The sequence below is a fragment of the Amblyomma mixtum genome, chromosome 2, assembly GCF_055824585.1.
Source record: "Amblyomma mixtum isolate Tamu chromosome 2, ASM5582458v1, whole genome shotgun sequence".
Taxonomy (NCBI): domain Eukaryota; kingdom Metazoa; phylum Arthropoda; class Arachnida; order Ixodida; family Ixodidae; genus Amblyomma; species Amblyomma mixtum.
Window position 1 is genome coordinate 167,589,104 of NC_143013.1, and position 10,327 is coordinate 167,599,430.

The 10,327-nt window shown below is 43.5% G+C and overlaps 1 long non-coding RNA gene across 1 annotated transcript; it reads right to left on the bottom strand.

Moving 5' to 3' along the window:
- Nucleotides 1-210: 210 nt before the first annotated feature.
- Nucleotides 211-8,473, bottom strand: LOC149361500 (uncharacterized). The gene is made up of 3 exons (XR_016288962.1): nt 8,263-8,473; nt 4,662-5,730; nt 211-3,360 (listed from the first exon to the last, which is right to left on the bottom strand). It is a non-coding gene; the product is annotated as an uncharacterized LOC149361500 (long non-coding RNA).
- Nucleotides 8,474-10,327: the final 1,854 nt, after the last annotated feature.

A 10,327-nucleotide genomic window follows, 5' to 3' on the forward strand; every position in this document is an offset into this window, starting at 1 on the left:
CGAATAAGAAAATGCAGCTCGAAATAAGTAATCCTGTTTGTTTTGCAAAGTAATGAAATGCAAAGCATCCGGGTAAACAGATTTCACTGGAGTACGCACAACCCGTTGGGAGAATGTAACGACTCATACAAGGCGCCGAGTTTAAAGGCACTGCGAAAGAAGATATATTTTTGCTTAACTAACTTTGATTCGCTTTATGAACAACCCAGTTGAAAAATACACCAGGATGGCTTGGTGTGTTCTGGTGTTTCCTAGTGTGGACACCAGCTTCTGTAGTCTGTTCTGATGTTAACACCAGACCGGGCTGGTGTGTTGTAGTGTGCACACCAGATCGTTTTGGTGTGTTGTAACGTGCACACCAGCCCGGTTTGGTGTGTCTTAGTGTGCACACCAGCCCGGTTTGGTGTGTCCTAGTGTGCACACCAGAATGGGTTGGTGTGTTGTAGTGTGCACACCAGACTGGGTTGGTGTGTTGCAGTGTGCACACCAGACTGGGTTGGTGTGCTGCAGCGGGCACACCACAACGGGTTGGTGTGTTGTAGCATGCACACCGCACTTGATTGGTGTATTTTGGTACCCACAGCGTGCAGTGTTAGTGTGCTGTAGTGCATACACCAGACTGCATGGGTTGCGGTGTGCACACTGTTTTGGTCGTAAATTGCACTTAAGAGTCGATTGGTTAATTTTGGCATGAAAAACACTATGAATAGGCATTAAGGTTTGGACACCAATCAACCACATTCTGGCTGACACACACAGGAAGTTAGTGTGCTGTTGTAAACGTATAAAAACACACTGCAGTACCTAATTTAGTTTACTTCAGTTTGGGGGCATACACAGCAAAGACAAATATTGGTAGAGTGCATCCATCCTAATCTGGACTTCTTGTCTAACGCGCATCGCACTGATCACAAAGTGCAGTATAGAACTATACCAACCATTTTTCAGGTAAAGCGAAGGGCAGAAGTGTTTCATGCTTAAGCATGCGCTAACTTTGCTTCACTGGATGTTATGTGCTGATGCAAATGCCTCAACATACCAATTCAAGCAGAACGTATGCAGCAGAAGGTCACCCTTCTAGATCTAATCGCCTCTGTGAAACAATGTTGAGTAGAATGATAATTAAGGCAACCTCCTAACCTGTTCTCATAAACATATGTGAAAATTATATATCAAACATCATAATTCTTTATTTACACTACAAATGAAGCGCTATTTTAACAAACCTCACATAACAAACTAACCATCTCACATAACAAACAAAAACACATACATTTGAACCTTAGGCCAAATATGGCATATGAAAAATGCGATTACAAGCCACATTCAACTTTAGTAATTACAAACAGGACTACACACTGGACATTAGACAGAATGCTTCTTCTATATACAATGACCTATAACAGTGCAACACAGAGATGCAGAGATGTTTCACAATAATCGAGAACAGCACAAGGAAATAAACGTCAAATGACATATGCAGCAAAAGGTGCACACCTTCCATACAACTGAGGCAAATATTGTCACAGAGTGGTGACTGCAGTACGGAGAGCAAGATGACAGCGAAAATTGCTTCTAACCGAAACTCTTTTTGTGCTGACTTGCACAAGCAAAGAACTGAATGACTCCGCGGCGGCGTAGCAACAGGCGAACTCTGCGGTCGGACAGAATACCTGCCGCTCTTGGCCACGCTGAATTTAAAGCTGATAGCGAACTTTCGAGATAAAGCGTGCAAAGTTACTAGAACATTCTGGAATAACATAGAAGCGGCTCCGCCTGGATGCGATCAATCAAGATAAATCTGGTCGCGTCTTGCATCACAGCCAAAGCAATAAAGCGGCGCACCGGCCACACTGAAGAATAAACAAACACTACAAAGGTTAACAGAATTTCTCCCCTTTCAAAGAAGCATCGACCCAATGCTTTAAAATATAAGACTACAAACAAATAAAATGGACTGTGAAAAAAAAAACAGTGTGGGAACAGTGTCCTTTAGCATGCTTAATTGGGCTCTAGACGGACAACATAGAAAACTTCTGGTCATACGCAGCGTCGCAGGGATTGGCTATAAGCCAATTTAAATTTGTCCCTTGCATCTGTTCCTAATCACTTTCATAGAGATTGGGCACCTTCACAATATGTGACTGGTCACTATGTGCCACAAGCACACAAGGTGAATTAACTTTCTGCTCACAAATTAGGCACAACCCAACATCAGTCGGAGGGTGTTCAGCAGTGAACATGAAAGGCATAAAGCTTTCCTCGGTAATTAGTTCTTGGCAGAGTAAGAAGATACTGTTTTCCACTAAAAAGATTTTGATCACTCGCAAGAACTTGCCATCATCTGTTAGAATATATTCAGAGCACGTTTTCTCGGTCCTGTTGTAATTGGCACTATGTACGGTGAACCCTTTAATACGTGCTCTGAGGTATTCACTCATACTGGGCACAGCACCAAAGTTCTGGCAGATCAAATCCAGAATATGGCATTCAAGACTGCCAGGTTTCAATGGCGAACCTAATACTCCTAACTGGAGCTTATTGCCTTGCTTCCCCGAGATCAGCTTTTGCTGCTTGTTCAGGTAAGGTGGCAGTAGTACCAGACGCTTGAGGGACTTCTGCACCTCTCGCATGATGAAGCGCTCTGCTATTTGATGTGGAACATCTTTGGCTGCAGAAACCAGCTTGAGAATGTCATCATTCCCTCCTTCAAATGGGAAGGTAGAGGTTGTCCACAGTGGCCCAGTCATGCGCGCAGATTTTGCAAGGTGCACAAGTTGGTGCACATTGAATGTCAGGGTGTGTTCACCATAGAGAATCGGCATCTGCTCAACAAACTCCACAAGAAGCCTTTCGGCACAAAAAATATCTGTCTCTTCAACACTTGCTTGTAAGAGTAAAAATAAACTCTGAGCAAGAAGGCAGAAATGCGTCAAATATCTCTGCTGGAGCATATTGAAGAGGCAAGGTGCACTGTAATAAAGAAGCCAATATCTCCACTCTGTAGCTTTCCAAAACGAGCGCTCAGTTACCAGTCTTGGCAATCTGGTGAAATTGGTGGCCGAATTTTCAACAGGCGGTCATTCAACTCCCTCACATGATTCCCAATGTGCCAGGCACTTCCTGGTGAACACAGCCAAAATTCCATTTGCTGCGATGTGACACCTTCCAGTACGCAGTGCATGTAGTCCGGTGGAAAGCCCCATGACAGGTCCAATGTGCTGAGGGTTGCAACGGCTGACAAGCCCTTCATACCATCCACAGGACGGTCTCGCTTGGCTGCAAGTTTCATTGTACTGTACACAGTGTCATGGCATCGCTCGACCATATCTCGCCCCTCCATGATATATTTCAGGGTGCCTGAAAAAAGAAATGACAGATAAATTTCTCATAGTACTATGCATACTAAACAAAGAAATACATGCTAAAGAACAGACAGGAGATTACGAATGCACATGTAAGTGATGGTTATGAAATGCTACAATAACTTAAACTACATGCAATGGTACCACATCTACCTTTAATCAATGCACAAGCCCATTTTACAAAATTAGCCTTTTCATATTACACTCAGAATATGTACATGGGCAATAGGTCAACATGTGGAGCTTGCATGCCCTATTTTTCACAGCAGAACCCAACTTCCAAGAGGTAGACCTAGGCTATGGGAGATGCTAATGAAAAGCTCTGGATTATTAGGATCACTATGGAATCTGACCTGCACAGTCAACCTTCCTGACCTTTAATGTGCATACCTTCTGCAGGAAGAGGTACAAAAGTTTACAAGAGTGCTTGTGTAAGATAGAATTTCCAAGTGACAATTTTTTCCATTCTGAATCCATACATGTGCACCACAGGTGACAACTGTGATTCCAGTCTTCACACCTCGTACGTCTTGGATCACTAGACAATAAACTTATCACAAGAGTTTAAACAGACAGCACAGACATTTGCTCACATAATTAACAGCACCCAATCTCCTCGCAGCTAGAAATAAGTGCCCTTGCATATCTGCACATATTTCTCACAGTAAACACAAAGCTAAATGTGACTGCTCACCAACGCGCAAAATGTCCTTCCTTTGTCATTATGCCTGCTAGAGAGTAAACGAAGCACCCCACAACAGCCTTTTGTTTCAGAATACTTATGAGGAGTTTTAGAAGACCTGTGATCCCTATTGTCGAAAACTGCTATACCCTGGCACTTGTCAGGCTCCATCTCTGGAATATGTGAATAGAAAAATTTCTTTAAAAGACTAAACAGCAGAGTTACAGCTGTCACAATCAAGCAACTTTGCCATCCTTTTCTCTGCCATACCATCTTCGAGTCTCTCTCTCCCCCATATGGGTGATAATCCTTCCCAAGTGAAATTTATTTCACTGATTTTATGGGGAAGCACAGATTGTCACGTCATCATCATGGCCCTCCATCACCAAGTTGCTGCAACACCAAGTTGTTTTTGTATTAGAACACAACCTTGTTCAAACTGATATGGACAGTATTTTTATACCTGGGAACAGTTGATACCAACCACATGGGATACGAGTATCTTGCTTGTTGCATGTGAATGCATTTAAGCAAAAAAATTATGTTCTTAGAGCTGTACAGTGTGCAGAAATCAGAAGAGGCAAAGCTTGTAATATGACTGAAACAATTCTTACCATCAAGAAGCTTTTCTTTTTGAAGGCAGCAAGAACAGCCATAGTATCCGTTGTATTGCTTAGCATTCAGCAGTGAAGCGGGGGCTGGCGAGTCAACACAAAAGCACAACACATTCACTGTTGACTGCACAACTTTGCTGGCAAATGACCACGTGAAGCTGCCCATAGTGTGGAATTTCTCAACAAATGTCTTCAAGTAGAGGCGAGTAGGTGGGTGACCTTTGGCAAACCAAAGGACGCCGATGAGGATGTTCTTCCAACGGTAGGGAAGAGGGAGCTCATTAAGCGCTACTTGAATTGGCCAGACTGACCCTTTGCTCGACTTAAATACTGGCGATCCATCGCTGTTAGCGGTAACAGTCAGATCACTCCAATTCATGTTCCTTTCACGGCGGACCTTTCTGTACAGTTGGCCATCTGTGATATCCTTATAAGCTCCCTGATGAGTTTCAGCTGTCAGTTTCTGGAGGTTTGCGCCAACTATATCCCCAAACGTCTTTAAGAGACACTGTAGCTGATGCTTGAGGTCGACAGTTATGAAAAAGCTTCCTTTTTTTCACCAGCTGTGCCATAGTCATTGTGGCTGCACAATTAGTGCAGTGCTGGAAATCTAGGCCGCAGCTTGATGTCAGGCACTCACACGTTGGGCAGTATGTATGGACTTCCACCATCCTTGATTTGTGCAAATCCCATAACTTCCTAAAGCCATATTTTGTCGATGGGAAGACGTTCTAGCCAAGAAATGCATTCAACAGCTTCAACAAGCTGTCCACTTGTGTCCAAGGAAGGCCAGCAGCAACAACAAATGTTAATAATGTTAATACAAGCAGCATCGCCTGCAGGTGGGTAGTGTTCTGTGTGGAAGTCTCGACTCGGAGTTCACTCTGATAAATTCCGACAAGTCTTCATCGGGGTCTTCTAGCACATGGTTGTCAAGCCCATTGGTGTCCTCATCAAGCCTTGGCAGTTGTGCATCAGAAATACTGTCATCAAGATGCAGGGTTGAAGGCTCATCATCCAAGTTGGGATGACTTGTAGAGGCGTTGTCATGCACCTCATCTTCAGCTTGCTACAAAAAACATTGGAAAGGCTACATCAGCAACAGAAGAAAAAAACATCAGTATCGAAGTGAATGACTGCAACCTGTTCATGTATACCCCGAGTTGGTATCATTCCGCATGATCATCATTCCGATTCCATTCACATTTTAATATTTTCATCACGGGTTTATGTTTTCTTCCTTATAATGATCCATAAGAGATAGTATACATGGACCACCATGTGACATTGACCTACAATCACTAAATAATTTATAATCGAATTTCGTATCTCACCTGTTTCAGCTTCAACAGTCAAGTAATGGCTACAACGTGAAAGGTCAGTATAAGTCACGTGAGACACAAATAAAAAGTGCAACATAATCACTGCTTCATAATTTTAATTCACTGTGATAAAGACAGCTTGCCGCAAGAGCTGGAATGGCAATGGGTTTGGTGCATGGTTCATGGGAGTTGTGGCGTCCTAAAGCGACCCCGGCTATGAGGGATCCCAAAGTGGAGGGCTCCGGATAATTTCACCCACACCTGGGGTTCTCGAATGTGTACTGACATCGCGCAACACATGAGACTCTAGCATTTCAACTCCACTGAAATGTGATCATAGTGGCTGGGACTTAACCCCCGCTTTTCAAGTCAACAGTAGAGAACCATAACAACTGAGCCACCACAGCAGCAGAATCGCAATGAGTGAAGCAGCAGCGATTATATTGCAGCTGTCTTCATGCCTCATGTGACCTATACTGACGTGACATCGTAGCCATCACACTGCTTTTGTAACAGAAGCCGAATCAGGTGAGAGATGAAATTTGATTATTATTTGGCAGCTGTAGACAGATACCTCATGGTGTTCCATGTATAGTAACGTCTAACGCACCATTACAAACAAGAAAACATAGGCAACCAAAATTTGGTATCTACACTCCTTTAAATTTTATATCGGAAAGTGTTAAAAAGGTAGGACCAAGAGTGAAAGTGCGACAAGCCGCCTTACAGTTCAGCATCAATTGCCAGTTTCGTTGAGTATGATTTCACAACAGTCACACAAGGCAGACAACAACAAGAGATGCTAATATTTTTAAAAAGAGAGTTACTCAACAGCGGCATGAGCCCATGCATAGAACAAGCATTAGCACAACTGAGTGGGCAGGAAACATAGGCAAATAAAATAATACATTTTCTCATAATACCGCATCTGCCTGGTTCACAGGCAGCTAACACTAAACTATCAAAAGGGCACACAAGAAACCAAACATGCATTTTCGGGCTCAACTGCCAAGCACCTAAACACATAGTCACCACAGCAAGTCTACGTGCACATATCAATGTGGCTTCGCTTGAATTCAAGAATTGCCTCTGAACACCTCAACATTTATACGAAAATTTAGATTCATTCTGGGGCAAAGGGCAGTAGGGTAGTACATCAGTGTGTGTGTGTGTGTATGTGTGTAAGGGGGGGGGGGGGGAGGGCAAACCACTTGAACTGTGTACTGCTTGGAGATTTTTTGTTCTTCGGAAAATTGGGATAAGCAAAGTTTTCCTATGCAAAATTTCAGGCTTTTGGAGGGGGATAGATTGTCCCCTTTCAATGGGTGAGGTGCGTTTCCAGAGTCAGCGCAGAGGCTCATGGAAAAGTCGTCCGCTACAGCTACTTCCGGTTCCAAATTTCTCCCCCTGCTTGCTTGCTTCACGGCAGTCGCTGTGTTAATTCGCTTCTAACACTAATTTATTTCCACTGCAACACCGCTGATTGTATTGCATCATCGCAAGACCAACCAGACGTCGACTCTGTTCTGCTTCGTAGCGTGTACTCGCATGAAGTACAACCACAATAATGTAAACGGTCGGATGCTTCCTATGCGTACGCAGTGGGACGTGTTGAGACGCGCTGCGCGCACGGTTGCATGTATGTGCTAGCCCACTGGCAGCTTTTACACGCTTTGAGGCAAATACATCAATCGTTTGCTAAACTGTGCAAGCTCAGCCTTCGTTGCCTTCGTGATGCAGCAAAAAAAAAACAAATATATAATGACAAACGCGTTAAACTATTTCGCGCACACAGCCGACTGCCGTGCATACACTCGAGAAAACACTCGTACCTTTCGTAATTGTCATTTTCTGCGCTCAGGACGCGTTCATACACAGCACGCGCTGATCTTACGGTGCAATATGCAATGTCGCAGCACAAATAGATCAGCGAATAAACGATGCACGGATGCATGGCATTTGCTATGCAGAAGGCAGTGCATGGGAGAAATTTGTAACCGGAAAAAGCTGGCAGACGATTCTTCCATGGTTGTTTCCATTAACTTCGGAAACACGCCTCACCTATTCACCACTGCCTGTTAAATCCGCCCCTATCCCTCAAATATGCACTCGCCTCGATTCGGTGCGGGCCCCACGACACGCTAGAAACAGGCTTACTTGCCTCTGCTCATCGATTTTTTATTTTTTTTCGTAGAAGCACAAGGTACAGCCCAAGGAGTACGGGGAGAAATTGGGGGGTAGCGGGCCTATTTGGAAACGTGCCATGAGCAACGGCTCACCTGTGAAACTTCATTCCACGGTTCCCTTTGCCGCTGGCTCCACACGGTTTGCCGCGGAACTTTCGCTGACGACGCACCGGGCTCAAAATAAGCAAGTTACCGTTTTTTAGGAGGCATGCTGCGATTAAGTGCACGGCCTGCTGGTAAAAGAAAGCCTTCGAACCGAGTACCAAAAAGGCGCACTCAACGAAGGCGAGGCACGAAGGAGCGCACCATGGAAAAATAGACTGCGCTGTTGGCGCGCGGTCTCGGCCTCCACAGTTACGTAACCATCACGCCGCCGCTTTGTACCACTGAACTCTCAAAACAATACCTTTTTTTTCTTTAATACAAGCGTAAATGACCGTTTTTCACAGTTCTTCTTTCTTCGCGGTAAATACTGTAGATCTGTGAGCAGGGAAATGTTTTGTCATGCTGTTTCGGTTTCGGTTTTTAACAGCCGAACGATGACTGTACCGTCAAAGTGGCTTATAGGTCAAGAAGCGCAAGACATGAAAAAACTACAATATAATCTCTGCTTCTACATTCGTTGTCATTCCGATTCTTGAAGCAGACTGCATTGTAGCGAAGTAAAATGACTAATCAACGTATCGCAGTTTTTTCATGTCTCCCGTGACCTGTGAACCATAAGCACAATGCAGACAACTGACACAAACAGCACATGCACAGAATAGCAACAGTTATCAGTATCAGTAAGCGCGATATCTGCACTATGAAGGACCAGCTTTAGGCCCCGCTCTCGCCTTGTTAGCTATAAACACACGTTGGCGTCACAGCCATCGCTATAGGCTGTTGAAACCGAAATAGCACGAGAAAGAAATTTGATTCTAATTATTTAGCGCTCGTAAGAGAACACCACGGAATAATCCATGTACAGCAATGTCTTGCGCATCATTATAGTCAAGACATTACACACCCAATAACTCTACTCGCTTCATTCTTTCTAACTATACCAGAACAGCAAGCATCAGTGCCATGAAATCTAGCCTTAACTTACCATCCTTATCATCACGTCGCAAAATTTTTCGCCTTTCCCTTTTTCACAAGTTATTCTATCACCCGCAGTTTCATACCGAACTTATCTCACCCCCTCAGTACTTATCATCAAGACTAGACACATTCATAAGGTTGGCATTCCTTTCTGCAGAACAAAAACTTTTTTCCAGTCATTCGTACCACGCACATCGAATGAGTGGAATCACCTTCCTTCTTCGACGGCCACCATCACGGATCATCATTTATTCAAGAATGCCATAGCTAACATTGTTTAACTAGGATGTATTTTATACTGTGTTATTGTTTTTTTTTCTTTCCCTGAATGCCTTAGCTAACAATGTATGTGTAGTAGTCATGTTTGTACTTTCCCTGTTTAATTAACTCCTGTTTGTTAAATTTCATTTTTTGTAACCACTCCCCTCTGTAATGCCGTAATGGCCCTGAGGGTATGATAAATAAATAAATAAATAAATTAGATGCATATACTACTGTAACCACCTCAGCGGCTTTCCTTTAATTGTATTCAGAGATGTCCATCCCTTTTGCTTCCGCGACCTGTACCATTTATTTTGGCTTCCTTTACTGAGATCTTTGTTTCAGTTGCTGTTAACTGGTAAAAGTGAAGAAATATCATGGGCAGTAAAATTAAGCGACCACAGAAAGATACACCATTTGAGGGGCCTGTAATTTACGCGCGAGGGCTCATTTCACATGCGTATACTTCTTGGATATTTTTCGCCGAAAAAGTGGAGTTCGGTATGGCCTTCGTACGTAATTTTTTTTATTGGCGGGGGGGGGGGGGGGGGTTAGAGAGCGCCATATTTCTACTTAAATCATGCCTGAGTTTCTGGGTTTGTCATACGTACGGTTTATTATTCTTAGCTGTTCGCATAAAATGATCGCGAAGCTTTTTTTTTTACCAAGAAAGCTTTTCTCAGTCTAACTGGATTATTTCCACCACATTTTGAGTTGCATAATGCGCGCAGTTCCTTTTTATGAGACCTCTATAGCTTCGAATGCGACAGCAAGAACTATATGTGATACATTCTGGTTCATTGCAGCCTATATA